General features: G+C 40.7%; 1 protein-coding gene across 3 annotated transcripts in view; it reads right to left on the reverse strand.

Annotated features, from left to right (window-relative positions):
- The window catches only part of RABGEF1 (RAB guanine nucleotide exchange factor 1), a 50,027-nt gene extending 37,146 nt beyond the window's left edge, over positions 1 to 12,881 (reverse strand). Inside the window, exon 1 of one of the 3 annotated variants that reach the window (XM_055409971.2) lies at positions 12,779 to 12,881. The gene's annotated coding sequence lies outside the window, so the exon portion shown is untranslated. Of the gene's footprint in view, positions 1 to 12,773 lie in introns of all 3 variants that reach the window. The other 2 variants (XM_055409972.2, XM_055409973.2) reach the window with 2 other exon arrangements.
- Positions 12,882 to 18,333: the final 5,452 nt, after the last annotated feature.

Consider the following 18,333-nt stretch of genomic DNA (forward strand, 5'->3'; position numbering starts at 1 on the left):
ATATTCTAAATTAACTTAATTTACTGAACTTTAATTTTCTGCAAACTAGTTAAAACAGTGTGAATTTAGCAACAGAACTAGCAAGTCACTACAGGTGACCCCCAAATGAATTGCTAATACATAAAATAATTACTAATATAATATTTAATATATTTGGTGCCTCTAATATAATAATTAGAGGAAGGAGAAGGAAAGGATATTCAATAAACAATGTTGGTATTACTGGTCAGCAATCTAGTACCCCCCAAAGTTAAAGACAGGTACTGTAAAGAGTTAAAGTTCTTTAAAGACAAGTGAAAAAATAGAAAGAACTGAAATTAAGTATTTATGAAACTTCTAAAGACGTGAGGGCTATCTAAGCTTACAAACTGCAGGAGAAATCAGAAAGGAAACAGACTTGAATAACTAAACTGAAACATCTACCTAGTTTTTAAAAGGCCCCATCTTAGAACCAAAATAGAAAGGCAAATAAGAGACCAGGAAGACTATTTAAAGAGGACAAGAGAGTATTTTATCATATTTAGAAATTACATTAATAAAATTTATAAATCTAAGGATTTGAGCAGACCATTCGCAAAATGGAAATAGCTTCCTAGGGACAGATGGAATGTCAAAGGGTGTATGCCTTGTAAACTTTGATTTATATCCCTAAACTGGTCTTACAAAAAGGTCATACCTATTTACATTCCCACCTACAATGATCTACTTTGCCAAAAACTCTTAAAAACTACATTGTTAGTCTTTAATCGTTGTCAATCTGAAAGGCAAAACAGGAGAAGCATTTCTTGTTTTAACACATATGCCCTTAAATTAACCATCTTTATAGATACTTACTGGTCATTGGCATGCTTTCTCTGAAGAAGTACACTGTTCCTGCTCTTTGCTCATTTTCTCTGACATCTTTTTTCTTTTAACAGGTGCTCTTTTTATGTCATCTTTTAGTCCTCGACTTTACATGTTACGAAGATACTGCAAGTTTAATCAAAGACTGTACACGTTTCACTAACTTTCATAGCATGAAACACATTGCCTCCAAAATGAATGCGAATGTCACACAGAGAATTAGTGGCAGAGTTCCAATGTTAAATATAACAAGACAAAGTATCCAAACACCCAAATAATTTCAAACAATAGTCAACCCCATGGAGTATAATGTACAGTTTATGTTGTTGAAATGAGCAGAGCCAGCAGAGCAGCATTCTTAAGGAATGAATTCCAGGCAACAATCTTCTACTGTATTGTCACACCCTCATCAGTGAAGTGAAATTATGACTCCAATCTGAGCGTGCCATTCCCGAGGTGAATAACTCAAAATTACACGCAAAATAACCTGGCTGTTCAAGTCTACTCCTACCAGGCTCTATCCCTTCTTCTTCCACAGAAGCAGCCATTTCTCAACTGGTCAATAACACAAAGTAACAGCAAACTACAATGTGTAAAGGTGGCTTCAGTGATCAAAGGGTTTTGGTTTTGCAAAGTTATACCTTAGTTTTAGCTGTGCCGCAGCCATTTCATCCTTTGCCAGTTGCTATCACTTGGCTAGACATACATGTATCTACGAGATAAGAGAAGTACAAAAAGCAACTGCCTGGAATGAAATGTATTTATTCAGACTTGTTAGAGGACTCAGTCAAATAAATATTTGTATTATATTCTAAGCTTGTTAGGAAAATGCCTCGTTGTGTAACAATAAATTAAATTGCAGAAACTTTCAGAAGTTGCTAAAACCATCCCATCTGCTGTGGGTTGAACTGTGACCTCCCAAAAGACAGGCTGGACCCCAATAATGTGAATGTGACTAGATTTGGAAACAATGTCTTTGCAGATGTAATTAACATGAAGTCATACTGGATTAGAGTGGGCTCTAAATCCAATGACTGGTATCCTTATAGGAGGCCCTGGGAGAGACAGAAACACGCAGAGGCCACGTGGCCACAGAGGCAGAGATTGGAAGAACATAGCTACAAGCCAAGAAACTCCAAGGCCTGCAGCAACCATCTTCCCTATACCCTTCAGAGAGAGCATGGCCCTTGCTTTTAGATGTCTAGCCTCCAGAACTACAAAAAAAAACCACATTAATTTCTGTTGTTTTAAGCACCTAGTTTGTGGTAATTTGTTACAGCAATCCTGTAAACCAATTAGAATGGCTGCAAATTCCAGAAATAATTGAAAGAAATGAGTCTTTCACTAGTTGACACAGACCTATGGATCCACAGCATCACTTCCTCTTTACAAATAGGCTGATCATACATCCCAGTTAATGAGAACAGTCCTGGCATAAAAGTATCCCTTTTGGTTCTCAAAAGTGACCTGTTTTCGATAATAAGGTACACAGTCATCCTATTCATGAACAAGTCTAGAATACCCTTCTGTTCATCTGCCTTCAAATCCCACCCTATTTCAAATAATGTCTGACTCCCCCTTCCCCACTGACAGAATAATTCCATCTCTCTGGTTCCGATAGCATTTTTTTATAAAGATTTATCTACTTATTTGTTTGACTGTGTCAGGTTTCAGTTGCGCACATGGGATCTTCGCTGCAGGCTCTTTGGCTGCAGCACAAGGACGCTTCAGTTGTGGTGCACCAGCTCCGCTGTTCTGCGGCAGCATGTGGGGTCTTAGTTCCCTGACCAAGGATCAAACCCGAGTGCCCAGATTCTCAACCAGGGAAGTCCCCCTAGAGCATTTTATAACTACAGCTATTACAACACTCGTGTTCTATTACATTTACTTGCTAACTTGTCCATTCCACGTGTGGAGACAACACAGCACCATGAACAGAATGAGTACTCAACAGGCATCTTCTAGATTTATTAAATGATTTATTCATAAGACTCACAAAGTACCTGCTTAGAGAGTTTTCTTCCCCTTTTGTCCCTGTGAAAATTTTTTTTAAAAAAGAAAATCTCAACTAAAATGGGTATCAGGAAGGCCTGTAAAGCGAGCTCTCACATGCTACTACTACCCTCATCATCCTCATCATCAATTACCTCAGACAGGAAGACATCAATTACCCTGCCGGAAAGACGTCAGTTACCGACTGCAACAGGAAGAGATGCACCTTGCACTCCCAAACAGGAAGTGCACTACTTTATTACGTCAGCAAGAGTAAGACTTCCTTCTTTCCCAGCAACCGGCCCAGCCAAAAGAAAATGCTGTAGCTCAACCAATGAGAATCTAGGGTCACCTGAGCTTTTACTTTCCTCCAATGAACTTTCATTTTCCCTTGCTGATGATGACTTCCTTTCCTGTCCCCCCTCCTTACTATAGAAGCCTCCCATGTTGTGTAACCTCTCAAAGTATCTCTTTGCCAGAAGAGATGCTGTCTGATTCATGAATCATTTGATAAAGCCAGTTAGATCTTCATTTACTCGGCTAATTTTGGTTTTAACACCCCTATATACTCTCTAGCGTTCAACCGTAGGAGGTAGGAGAAACTTAAACAGCCAAACAACTAACTTATAAGGCAATGGTTCTCATATTTTAGCATGCATAACTATCATGCTTGGAAGACTTGTTACAACATGGATTCAGGTGGTCTGCAGGTAGGGAGGGCCTGAGAATTTGCATTCTTAACAAGTTTCCAGGTGATGTGGCTAGGAGCTCCTTGAGAACCACTGTTGTAAATTAAAGTAACTTTCCCTGATGGCTCAGACAATAAAGAATCTGCCTGCAGTGTGGGAGACCCAGGTTTGATCTCTGGGTTGGGAGGATCCCCTGGAAAAAGGAATGGCTACCTGCTCCAGTATTCTTGCCTGGAGAATTCCATGGACAGAACCTGGCTATAAAGCAAGCACCACAATCATAAAAAGATTATTTTCTTCTTATAACTTCATTCTTAGCGGGAAACTCTCTTTTCTGAATATGACAAAGTAACTTATGGCAGACCAACACTGCTGCTGAGAATTAGGAAAGTCGGCAACATTTTAAAAACCAATGTTTAAATGCATCAGAAAGCAGCTGAAGCAACCAAGACTAGAAGGCTCTAGATTCTGGAAAAAGGGAGGAACCGTAGAATCCAAATGACATACTGATGATTCTGGGGCAAAAAGTTAAGAATCAAGACTTTCCTTCTGCAAAGGAACCATGAGAGGTTTTGGAAGAGATGAAAAGCAAGACTCCATGGGTCAAGATTCCTTCAGTGAAACAGGAGAGTTGAAGAACCAGGCCTGACAAAAGGCTGGCCTTCTCCTTTTGAGACATCTACCAAATTCTGCAGTTGCACAAGTTCAGTTCAGTCGCTCAGTCGTGTCTCTTTGCGACCCCATGAATCACAGCACTCCAGGCCTCCCTGTCCATCACCAACTCCCAGAGTTCACTCAAACTCATGTCCATCGAGTCGGTGATGCCATCCAGCCATCTCATTCTCTGTCGTCCCCGTCTCCTCCCACCCCCAATCCTTCCCAGCATCAGAGTCTTTTCCAATGAGTCAACTCATCGCATGAGGTAGCCAAAGTATTGGAGTTTCAGCTTTAGCATCAGTCCTTCCAATGAACACCCAGGATTGATCTTCTTTAGAATGGACTGGTTGGATCTCCTTGCAGTCCAAGGGACTCTCAAGAGTCTTCTGCAACACCACAGTTCAAAAGCATCAATTCTTCGGCGATCGGCCTTCTTCACAGTCCAACTCTCACATCCATACATGACCACTGGAAAAATCATAGCCTTGACTAGACGGACCTTGGTTGGCAAAGTAATGTCTCTGCTTTTTAATATACTATCTAGGTTGGTCATAACTTTCCTTCCAAGGAGTAAGCATCTTTTAATTTCATGGCTGCAATCAGCATCCACAGTGATTTTGGAGCCCAAAAAAGTTGCACAGAGAGGGCTTCAAAACAAAACTAAAAGCCCCTGAAAATCAAGAGTAGAGTTTTCAACAATCTCACTGTTCTCAGCAAAAATTAGAGCAGAGAAGCTACCAGGAGGAGGGATCCCTGTGAATTTATGAGAGTATTGGTTGAAAGCCCTGAGTGGCTGGCTACTTGCTAACATTAAAGGCAAACAGCATTAAAGACCAACTAGAGAGAATCCCTGCCATACCAAACCGGCAACACAACCTCAACCATCAACTCAGTCCCTAACAGGATTAGGTGATGAGCCCCTACTCTACCTGACTAGCAAAAAGGATGAGGGATTTCCTCTCTGAAAAAGAGCAGCAGCATCTGGAACTTCATTTTATTCATAATGCTCAGAATTCCTATAACTGAAAACCAAAAGGAAAAAACAGAAACAGATGTTCAGATAATCTAGACACTGAAGTTAACGGACTTTTAAATAACGATGGCTATTTAAATTTCCTATTTTAAAAAACAGGGGAAGAAAGAGGAAAGAACATATATAAAAAGATGAAGAATTTCAACTGAGAACTGGAATCTATAAGAATCAAGTTGAAATTCTAGATCTGAAAAGTATATTACCTAAAACTAAGAATTCAAAGGGTAGATTTAGGCACAGGACTTCCCTGGTGGTCCAGTGGTTATGACTCCACACTTACATTGCAGGGGACACGGGCTCGATCCCTGGTGGGAGAACAAAGATCCTACATGCCACAAGGTGTGGCCAAAAAAAAGAAAAAGGAGCAGATTGGGGAACACTGTGAAAAAGACAACCAGGTGTGTAACTAGAGTTCCAAAAGGAGAGGAGAGAGTAAACAGGGCAGAAGTAATACCAAGAAGAAAGAATGAAAATTTCCAAATATAATAAGTTACACTAATGGACTAATGATTCTAATTTAAAGACTAAAATTGTCAGGCTAAAGAAATAAAAAACTAAATCTAACCTCATGATGCTTTTCTAGGACAAAGAAAGTTGGAACGTATAAGGATGGAAAAAAGACACAGCATGCAACATTCATCAAGAGAAAGCAAAGAAAGCTATACTGGTATCAAAGTAAATTTTAAGGCAAAAATCACTACTAATGATTTCAGGATAACAGTGTCAAGTCACCAAGAAAATTCTTTTTATTTTTTTAAAGAAAATTCTAATGTGAGCCAAGCGGTTAGAAATTAGTCACCACTGGGAGCTAAGAAAAACACACTGGCTGAAACCAATTTTGTTTAGGAAATCTATGACAGCTCAAAGAAAGACAGAACCACAAAGTAACATGGAGCTTAAATACCAGTCTTCTTTGCAATACAATAAAACCCATATATGTACCTTATGGTAAGTTCTGAAATGCTTACACAAAATATTAAAATCACTTTAAAATCATGAAATAACAGGTAGACCGTTGAAGACAACACACACACACACACTGAAAAGGCAGTGTACTGAAAAGGTAAAAATTCTTCTTTAGGGAAACAGCCTACAACCTCTCACTGGTAACATCAACAACAAAATCTGCATGCAATCTGTCCTCAAGCACATGTAAGAATAAAAGTAGGCTCCTGAAATGAACTTATTTACAAAATAGAAATAGTCACAGATGTAGAAAACAAATTTACTGTTACCGGGGCGGGGGGAGAGGAGAGGGATGAACTGGGAGACTGGGACCAAAATACACACATATTATAAAACAGATAACTAATAAGGACCTACTGTATAGCACAGGGAACTCTATTCAGTACTCTGTAATGGCCTGTATGCGAAAAGAAATTGAAAACTGATTCACTTTGCTGTACACCTGAAACTAACACAACACTGTAAATCAACTATATGTCAATAAAAGATAAAATAAAGGGGCTTCCCTGGTGGTCCAGCAGTTAAGAATCCCGCCTGCCAACACAAGGAACACGGGATTGATCCCTGGTCCGGGAAGATCCCACATGCGGCAGAGCAGTTAAGCTGATGTACCACAACTACTGATGCCCAAGACTAGGGTAGCCCCCCATTCTCCATAACTACAGAATGCCCACTTGCAGAAATGAAGACCCAGCACAGCCATTAAGTAAAATTTTTAAAAAATAAAATGAAAGTAAGCTTCAGGAGAAAGTGTTGTCTCCTTCATACAGCTGACATTCAAAGGACTTAAATATTGAATTGCAATATTGTCTCTCATCAGACATTCTATTTCCTGGAGCAGGTGTTCTGTAAACATCACATGATGTTCTGTAAAGGTATCAGCAGCTAGCACATGGTATGAAAATACTCTGCCATCTGATTATTGCTTATAAATGATATTTAAGACGTGTCCATTCACAACTATACAACATTTGAAATGCCAGACAAATGAAATCTACACACTTATCACCCTACTGTCCCAACCACAAAGGCTAATTAATTTCTATAAGTAAAAATGTAATCCAATTCACTAAGTAAAAGCCAAGCATATTACTTCCTAAGACATTAATTATAATGGATTTTGGACACTGTTTCATCAGCCTACTGTTTTTGTTGTTGTTTTCACAATTTTATTTTGTATTCTTCTTATAATATCCTATTCAAAACTTAGGTCACTAGCCCAACTAATTTTTCAGGAACCTATTTAACTACAATGACAAAAGTGCTATGGAAATGCAATTAAGGAAACACCATGTTACATAACTATATTTAGACAGGGACAGTTCCACCCATTGTTTACTAATAAGGATGAATAAGGATGTTCTCTACTCTTTAGTTCCGTAGGTTAGGTCACAATTTACAATATCCTGGAGGAACTATATTACAATACTTAAAAATAAAATGATGTGAAATTAAACTGGAATAGTCTCATATGAAAACTCACAATAAATAATGGTTTACTTAACTGTACAACTCTAAAATGCAATACAATGCCTAATAAAACACAAAATGAGATTAATAACGCATAACAATATCATAACAATAACAACACCTCACAATATCACTATAAAAGTATAACCTAAATTTGTCCTAAATTGTAGTAGTGGGATCACCAGCTAAAGTTTTACTCTAAAATATAAATAAAGGCCTCTCTTTCCAGAATGGCACACTATCTTTACAACTATATCATCGTGGTTTTCCTGCTCTCAGACAAATTTATGACAAATTTTAAAAAAAATTTGCATTTCAGACGTATACAAACTCATAAAATAATATTCCCACTTCTCTAATCCTGACAGATGCCTAGAAGGCGTATTTTTTCCCAGCTGTACAGACTATGGCCAAAAGCCCTGAACTTGTAGCTCTCAGCTCATTTTCTGGATGAAGGTTCAGAATGGTTCAAGGCCCTTTTGCAGGGATGGGTTTGCCAATGTGTTTACCTCTATTGAGCGTATCCCCACCTGTGGGCCCAGACTAGCCCACCTCAAGTATTATAGTAGAAAGTCATAGGTGTGGACCACTACCAAAGTTAAATTTTACCTAAGTTCAAATCTCCATCACTTCTTGTATGACCTGGAACAAGTTACTGCTCTGAATCACATTTCTTTATACTTTTCTTTTAAGAAAGGGAATAAAGGAGAAGGGCAACACTGTGACAATGCATGTAAAGAGCTTATTATGAGCACATGCCTGGCTCATGCTAGCACTTGATAAGTTTGAACTAATTACTTAAAGGTCAATTTTTTAGCCTGAGGAAAAGGCAGACATATTAATTTACTGGACACGACACCTAGGATGAGCCGAGTGGATTGGTTCCCTTTTTAAATATAAATTATATGCCTGGACTTTACAAGCCAATGCTCTCTGTGTTGAAGCTAACACCCCAAACCTACTTCCAGCAATGAGTCTTGGTACTCGTTGGTATTTCCTCAGCTTATCTACGTGTGGAGGCAAGGTAACTTTTATTTAAATATTTATCCGTGGCAGTCTCCTCCATTTTCATACCCTCCATGATAGCATGCCTGATAAAAATATGGCTCTGTGATTAACCAAAAACTCAAAAAATAGATGTACTCAAAGAACCTGTCAGGAAGCACAAACCCAAACCTCACTGCTGATAAATTGATAAAAAAAAAGCTCCACGGAGAAACAAAATACTTACGAAAGGTAACCTGAAAACTGTGTCATCCCCATCTACACACCTAGATAGTGTAAAACAGATCCTTAAATTAAATCAGTCTCAGGAGCTGAGTGCTTAGTCCACATTTTTTTTTGCCAGCACCAGAATTGTTTTTATTGAATTATGTTTTGATCCTATGTCATTAACCTACACAATGAAGCAATGAGGAATTTTACTAAAAAACAAAGTAAACTGCAACACAGCCCTCTGAAATGCATGCTACTTAAGGATGTAGTTAAGGAGTTTCTCAGAACAAGGAATCTTTGGGAATCCAAAGCAGAAGTTGGGTCTTATCTTATGGTCAGTGAACCATGTAACTGATTACATTTCTTTCTGAACTGGCTACTAAAAAGCAGTCAAATTTGGGGCCCTCTAACAAATACTTAAGACTTCAGTCCAAGTACTTTGTGTACAGATCTCAATTCTGTTTCCACCTTCATTTTTCTCCCACAGTCCTGAATTCATCACCTTTTTCTGTTTCCAACAGTTAGTTGTACATATCTTTGTAAGTCATTATGAATCCTTTCGGGAACAAGGTGTGATATAAGCAAATGATATGCCCCACTTAAAAAAAAAAAAACAGTAGAGCACAAGAAGATATTTTCTTCCATTAATAAACATTTATGAGCTCAATTTCTAGAGGCATTTTCTTGAGCTCCCAAAGAACAAAAGCAAGTGTTGTAACCAACTTTATATTTAAAATTAGGAAAGTCTAACGACAGAGGAACTATCAAAATAAGACACTTTCATTATGTATTTTTAACTGGGGTGCACACAGAAATTTGCAAATATATCCCCTGTAAAAATCCCCCAAAAGTCATTTTTAAAATACAGATGAAATCACCACAAAAGCAGATGTATTTGCATATTTACTCCAAATGAGAACTGAACCAACTAGCTTCAAAAATGATTTATAAAATTTCTATCCAGCTCCTTCTGGGTAGTCCTCTGCCTAGCACAGGGGATGCTGCCAACCATTCTGTACTGTGAAACAGCATGGAATTTAGAGCCCTAAATGCTCTTGCTACATTCCTGCTTCAAGGATTTCAGAAATCTCATTGCTGTCATTTGAAGAAAACAAAAAGCTTAAGACTCTCTTAGTGGGTAAAATTTTACTCTATCATGCACTCATACTTAACATTCTGATCATAACTTCTAACTATAAATTTATCTAATTAATTGATTATGATAATAGTCCTTCACCAACCTAGTGACCACAAACAAGTGAGCTATGCTACTAGAGATGTAAAAAAATGTTTTACTACATAATAAAAATTACGCTTCCTATCCCACTGATAGTAACTTCAGCAACAACAGGAATCTCATGGAGTAATTTGAAAGCAGCACCACAAAGTACAGCATTTCCTTAAGGCATGTTAGGAGCTTTATCCAAATAACAAACAGATAAAATAAGAGCTAAATAATAGTACTCGGGAAAAAGATGAGTCAACTATTATTGTTTTTCCTAAATGTTTACTCAACAACAGTTTAGATTACTTCAAGGCATTTCGGTCAAACAAATAATACACATAATGTTTCCACAATTCTTTAGGCCAAAAATGAACATTTAATATGACTTTCAAAATGCCTGGCCTCTGTTGTGAAACTTTTTTTAGGGTCAGCGCTGGGTTAAGAAGCCACTTAATAGCATTTCTATTCTAAGTCACAGAACAGACAAGTATGTTACACAGACATCTCCAATATTTTAGGCATGGGTCATCTCTGCTGGAGATGTCTACTTTGCAACCAATATAAACATATGTGCCAAAAGTGAAACTTGCATTGTCAAGACAGAAATTTTGTTTCCAGCCAAAGACTGACAAAAGTAAATAAAAATAACATCTTAGTTCTTCTATTTGTAGCTATCTAAATAAGTACCGATTAATTTAAAAAAAATTTTTTCACTGAAAATCAACATCAGAAATCCATGATATCTCATCAAGTCCTCCTGGAACACTCGGTGAATGCCTGACTTGGATTGAGATGCAAAGAGATAAAAGCAGAATTCCTGTTTATAGAAGTTTACAAATAATCAAGGTCAGACACACTCAAACAATTAGTAAATGAACAGGCAATTCAATTCAAACACTCAAAACACAAGCTAGCACAGAATCAAGCACGATCCTGATCAGCCTGTAAGACCGACATAAAATTTCCATGTTAATCAGGCAAACGCGTGAAGTGAAGTGAAAGTCGCTCAGTCGTGTCCGACTTTTTGCGATCCCATGGACTAGACAGTCCACGGAATTCTCCAGGCCAGAATACTGGCGTGGGTAGCTTTTCTGTTCTCCAGGGGATCGACCCAACCCAGGTCTCCTGCATTGTGGGCAGATTCTTTACCAGCTGAGCCATAAGGGATACCCCGCCTCAAAATCCTTCCTTGGTTCTGTCACCATCAGAGAAAAGGTCCAAGAAATTCCTGCATCTCAGAGGCCCCTCTCTCCTCTGCATTTTTTTCCTTTAAAAAAACCACCTCCTGGGGAGTTCTTCTCCTCTCCTCCTTTAGCTGCCCCACCCCCACATTCCCACTACCCCGAAAATTCTCACCCCACCTTGTCAGTCGGAATATTACTCATTCTTCAGGACATTTCCGGAAATATTCCCAGGTACCTCCCTCCACACCCTGCAGTTCCTCGGGGCACCTGGGGTGTGGTCCCCACCCCACCCCGCCCCTACTCCTAGCTCACGCTGCTCACCACACTGAATCTTCGCTGTTCCCCTCTCCTAAAGTAGCTAACTTCTAGAGAGAAGAAAATGATTGCTTGGGAGGTCAATAAAAATTCAAATCCTGAATACTTCTTAATCTTGCACCTAAGAACCAGTAACTCTTAAAATTATCGTTATTTATCATTAAATGGATTAAATCAAAATCTTCGGGCATCTCTGGAAAGCTTTCTTGGTACAACTATATTAATTAGTAACTTTAATAGAAACTTTTTTGGGTTTGCTTTGCCGTTTTAGATTTACAGGAAAAAAAGGTACAATTACTTTTACACACAAAACACAAAACTCTCCAGATCCAAAAAACTACTTCCCAGGTGATGCTGTAAACTCATCCTGACAAATATTCCTGACACCTAATCAATCTCAGGGCAAGGCGAGGCCCGGCGCCCACTGACACATTTCCCAACCACAGGGCTTGGTCACTGGCGCTGAGACATCACCAGCAGGCTCTGACCTATTCTCTTCCCCCCTGCCAACTAAACTTCCGCGATGGGCATCTCCTACCAGACAGTTCGGAAGCAGGGACTTCTCCTAAAAACCCAGGCCCACAACTTCGCCCTCAACCACCGGGCCAAAGTTAGGACCAGTCTTCAGTCCCCGCGCTGGAAGCATTCTCCCAGCTCCGGGACCTTTCCCTCCCCAATACCGACGCGGGTCCCTGAAGTACCTGGCGCCCCTGCCAGGCCGGGCTGCGACGGGGTCCCCCAGGGGCCCAGGGCACGACCCAACCGGCCACCACCACAGGTGTCCCTCGGCACTCCGGCGACCGGACAGTGAGGAGGGAGCCGGCCGGAGGGCAGCCATCCCGCGAAGGGTGGACGGTGGCAGAAGGCGGCCAGGAAACCAGACGCGCGTCTGCCCGTCGGAGTTGGGCCGGGCCGCAGAGAACTTGGCGACGAGCGCCCGAAACGGGCAGTCCGAGCACGACAGAGGATGAAGGGGGCCGACTACTACCTGGGGCCGGCCAGGGCCGCGCCGCCGGCCCGGGGGCTGAGACGGAGGGCGGCAGGAGACACCCGGGCGAGACGGCCCCAGCCGGGTGGACAGCCCGGACCAATGACCCAGCAACCCCCGCCGGGACGGCGCCGCCGCCACGCCGCCCTGAGCCACGAGCCGCGGCGCCCTCGCCCCCAACCCGTCTGCCCCGTACCTCACCTGCGGCCCCACCGGCGTCAGGACAGCCGCTCTCCGCGCGTCGCTAGAGGAGGTGGCCGGTACCCGTCCACAACCCGCCCTCACGCCGGCCCTCCCTCTCGCAGCCCCGCCCCCGGCGCCGCGGACGCACGCCACGCACGCAGGCGCGCACGTCACTTCCGGGGTCTCGGCGCCGGCCGAGAGGGTACGGGTGTCCGTAGCAATCGGCCTTGGGTGGAGATGGCGTGGATACCTGCAGCCGCAAAGCCTAAGGCGAGAGGAAGGAGACGGCTTCGACTCTGATCCCGGGGCGCTGATCTGGAGCGTTCGGGAGCCGGCGGAGAAGCCGGTGTTTGCTTGTCTTTTTCCAGGAGTAGGCGGAGGACAACGCTGCCCCTCTGACACGGCCCCTCCCATGCTTAGCTTGGAATGGAAGGCGGCGGCTGCCAAGGCGCTCGGAGAGCAGTGTTTGGGCCCGTGCATGGTTCCAGACCGCAGGAAATGAGGCTGCCTGAGAAACTCAAGAATCCCACCGCTTCACCCGGATCTTAGGATTTTAAAAGTTCTTGAGTTAAAGGACCTTAACGAAAGTGGTTGATATAGAAACCGGTTTTACAGCTGAGCGTAACTGAGTTCCAGGAGTTAAAAAGTTAGCTAGTGGCTCGCTATCAGTGGTCGAGTCATAAATGGAATCCAGTTCTCCGTGATTCCCATTTCAGGAATGTTGGAGACAACAGCTGCCTCTGTATTCTGGATGCCATCTATGGCACAAAATGCAGCCACGACTGGGGTTAAAAAAAAAGAGGGAAAGAAAAAAAGAAGAGAAAATACAATACGGTGTCTGGGAGGGAGATCTGGATTGGAATCCCAGGTTTGCTAAATGCTGCCTCGGTGATCTCGGACAGGTTGCCTAATTTCTCAGTCATTGCTCATTATTTATAAAATGGAGATTGGTTCCTCCTCAGATTACTCCTAAATGCTGGAGGGTAGTAGAATATGCCATCCCAAAATATGCTTCTTTGGCATAAGGATTATTCTGAGAAAGAGACACAGAGAAGCCCTGAACACAAACTAGAAGTTAACCTTTCGTAAGGGAAACGTACATTTATGAAGGAAATGGCCATTTATAAAAGTGTCTCCCACTCTGTACCTAGCAGAGGACAACGCCAATACATCACTAGAGACTCATCAAAGGAGAAGACAGTGGCTTAAACTGTATAACAGACTTTTAAGCTTGTTTTTCTTCTCCTAGTCACCTCTATAAGTGGTCTCCACCCTCCCCTCGCCCCCCCCCCCGCAACATTTTTCCTCTTTTGTCTTTACTGGAAAATGGTATTGAGGTTGGCATTCTAAGCCTTTTCCCTCGGTAGCTCCTGTGTACATGTTAAAGATACATGTTAATAAATTTCTATTTTTCTCTTGTCACTCTTTTATAAGGATTTCAACCAACAACTCAGAAAAGCAGAGAGGAAATTATTTTCCCTCCCCTACCACACCTAAAGTGTGCTCTGCTTAGGATAGCAGACTATTTTTTTTTTTTTTAAGTACCTATGCTGAGAAGCTTACATTCTAGGGGAGAAGTGCAGGAGCCATGAATAAATCATTTACAATAGTACATAAGAGTGACCATTTCTATGGAGAAAAATAATGCAAGGGAGAGGGGTAGCGAGTCCAACCAAGAAGCCTGACATTTTAGGGTGAACAAGAAAGCCCTCGCTGAGAAGTTAACTAGAGCAAAGGGTGAGGGAGCTAGTTATACCATTGGGTTGGCCAAAAAGTTCATTTGGGTTGTAACATACAGAAAAACCTGAACAAACTTTTTGGCTAACTCAGCACTGTGCAAATATTTCGGCAAGAATGTTTTAGGCACAGGGAACAGCAAGTGCAAAGGCCCTCCTGACACCAACTTGAGTAGCTGTAGCAGAGTGAGTTGAAGGGAGGAAGGAGAAGATCAAATGGTAATGGGCAAAGCAAGTAAGGGGCTAACCCAAGGTCAGTGTGGGAGGGGACTAGCAAAAAGGACACTAGAAGTTCTGACTCGTTGAGGCCATTAATGGAACAAACTAGCACAAAACTACCACAATCCCCCCTGGGAGAAGGGATGGTGGTGGTGGAGACTATTGGAAAAGGCAACAAATGTATAGTTAACTGAGGAAGCAATGTTTTAGCTCTTGAATTGGATGACAGGTACATGGATATTCATTGCTTTATTCTTTATTTCAGTGTATGTTTTGTTTTTGCCTGTGGGTGTGTGTGTGTTAGTCGCTCAGTCATGTCCAACTCTTTGTGCCCCATGGACTGTACAGCCCACCAGGCTCTTCTGTCCGTGGGATTTTCCAGGCAAGGATACTGGAGTGGGTTGCCATTTCCTTCTCCAAGGGCTCTTCCCGACCCAGGGATTGAACCTGGGTCTCTTGCATTGCAGGCGGATGCTTTACCATCTGAGCTACTAGGGAAGTCCTGTTTTTGCAAACTAACTTATAAAAATCAGTCCCATTGGGACAACTGAAAAGAGGGTAAGAGTAAATCCTGGAGTGGGTCAAAAGGAAAACAGCCAGCAAAGAAGAAAAGAAAAAAAAGCAACAAGAAGAAAACTAGAAAAGAGAAGTAATGTGGAGGCTAAGAGGAGAGAGAAAGCCAAGGGACTGATCAGAGAGTCAAATTCTGCAGAAAGTTTAGATAAGATGAATCTACCAAGAGAAATGAAAACATACTAATAGAAGCGGTTAAAGTATGCATCCTCGCCTTGTTTCCAGCCTCAGTGAAAAAATTTTCAGTCTTTCACCATGGTCTGATGTTACCAGTGGGTTTTTCATACATGGCCTTTATCATGTTGAGAAGTTTCTTGCTATTCCTAGTTTACTGGGTGTTTTTTATCATCAAAGTATATTTTTAATGTAATTTTTATTGTAAAATAGACATAATATGAAATTTACATGCAAAAGAATGAAATTGGACCCTTACCTAACACTGTATAGAAAAAATTAACTCAAAATGGATCAAAGACCTAAATGTACGAGAGAAAATTTAGAAGGAAACACAGGGGAGAAAAGTTTCATTACACTGGATTTGGCAATAATTTCTTAGATATACACCAAAGGCACAGGTAATGAAAAAATAGACATATTGAACTTACCAAAATTTAAAACTTTTGTGCATCTAAGGTAACAGTCAATAGTCTATAAAGTCAACTCACAGAATAGGAAAAAGGTTTTGCAAATCCCTACCTGTGATAAGGGATTGTTATCCAGAATATATAAGAGAACTCCTAGAATTCAACAACAAACCAATTTACATGATATGTCTTTCCATTTATTCAGGTCTTCTTTCTTTCATCAATGGTTTTGCCATTTTCAGTCTTTCACCTCCTTGATTAAATTAATTCCTAAGTATTTTATTCTTTTTGATGTTATTTTAAATGGAATTCCTTCCCTACTTTCCCCTTTGTTCAGTATTAGAAATGCAATTGATTTCAGTGTGTTGATTTTGTACTACTACATTGCTTGATTCATCTATTGGTTCTAACAGGGGTGTGTGTGTGTGTGTGTGTGTGATTCATCTATTGGTTCTAACAGGGGTGTGTGTGTGTGATTCATCTATTGGTTCTAACAGGGGTGTGTGTGTGTGTGTGTGTGTGTGTGTGTTCCTTAGGGTTTTCTACTATAAGATCACATTATCTTCAAATATATGTGTGTCTGTGTGTGTGTGTGTGTGCTCCTTAGGGTTTTCTACTATAAGATCACATTATCTTCAAATATATGTGTGTGTGTGTGTGTGTGTGTGGTCCTTAGGGTTTTCTACTATAAGATCACATTATCTTTAAATATATGTGTGTGTGTGTGTGTGTGTGTGTGTGTGGTCCTTAGGGTTTTCTACTATAAGATCACATTATCTTCAAAGAGAGAAATTTTACTCCTTCCTTTCCAGTTTGGATGCCTTTTCTTTTTCTCGCCTAGTTGCTCTAACTAGAACTTCCAATACAGAAAAAACTCAATTTGCTAAAATCAGAAAGAACAGGGGTGATTACTATTTGCATAGTCCATGGTACTATTCCAATTTTCATCGATTGTGCCCCAAATGTCCCTTATAGCTAATGTTCCCCTGGTCCCAAGTCTAACCCAGGATCACTTAATTGTCATGTCTCTTTGGTGGTCTTTAATCTGGAATACTTTTTCCATTTAAACTTGTCTTTCATAATCTTGACATTTTTGTAAAGTATAAGTGAAGTGAAAGTCGCTCAGTTGTGTCCAACTCTCTGCGACCCCATGGACTATACAGTCCATGGAATTCTCCAGGCTAGAATACTAAAATGGGTAGCCTTTCCCTTCTCCAGGGGATCTTCCCAACCCAGGGATCGAACCCAGGTCTCCCGCATTGCAGGTGGATTCTTTTACCAGCTGAGCCACAAGGGAAGCCCAAAAGTATAAGACGGTCATTCTAAAACCTGTCCTTCACTTTGGGTTTCTCTGATTTTTTCCTCATGATTAGATTCATGCTATTCATTTTTTTTTTTTTTGGCAGAAAAATCACATAATGTTGTGTTCTTCTCCAGGCACTAAGATAAGGGATGTACATGATGTCTGTTTGTCCCATTTTGGCTAGTGACATTGATTAATGATGAAAGTGGAGTCCTTCAGGTGTCTCCACTGTGAAGTCACTATTTTTACTTTATAATTATTTAGTAATTTATAGGAAAATACTTTGAGACTAAGTAAAGATCCTATTTTTCTTAAAAACTTATTTAAGTTTTAATAATCACTTATTTAAGTTTTAAAAACCACTGATGATTGATGATGATTCAGTTCTAATTATGATGTTTACAAAATGGAGTTTTTTAAATAGGGGTTTTCTAATGCCATCATTCTTTCTATATTCAGTTCAGTTCAGTCGCTGACATTTTATGCTAATTAAGAACTTTCCTTTCTATCTCTTTTATGCCATTACTTATTCATTTGTGTCAACATAAATTCATGGATTCTTATTTTATTCAATGGGTTATAAGCCACAGGTATAATTATTTATTAATTTTAAAAATTTATTTATTTGGCTGCACCGGGTCTTAGCTGTGATGTGCAAGACCTTCTGTCTTCATCACAGCACGTTGGTTCTTTAATTGTAGCATGCAAACTCTCAGTTGAGGCCTGTGGGATCTAGTAATAAATAGTTTGCCGAGCTGGGATGGAACCTGGGCCCCCTCCACTGGGAGTGTGGAGTCTTAACCACTTGACCACCAGGGAAATCCCTATAATGATTTAGTTAGGTGTTCAAACTGTCTCATTTCAAATTTTAATAATGTGTGCCTAAGACAGGAATTTTGACTTAACACTGAGCCATTATTTTCTACAATAATTATACAGTTCCCTGTGCTATACAGTAGGACCTTGTTGTTTATCCATTCTAAATTTAATCATTTGCATCCTAAATTCTAAATTCTCATTTCTCTCCCTCCCCGACTCCTACCCCCGGCAACCACGAGTCTGATCTCTGCGTCTGTGAGCCTGCTTCTGTTCTGTAAATAGGTTCATTTGTACCATATTTTAGATTCCATGTATAAGTGAGACACTGCAAGGGGAGAT

The sequence above is a fragment of the Moschus berezovskii genome, chromosome 27, assembly GCF_049115385.1.
Source record: "Moschus berezovskii isolate FMDL1 chromosome 27, NW_MosBer_1.0, whole genome shotgun sequence".
Classification (NCBI taxonomy): domain Eukaryota; kingdom Metazoa; phylum Chordata; class Mammalia; order Artiodactyla; family Moschidae; genus Moschus; species Moschus berezovskii.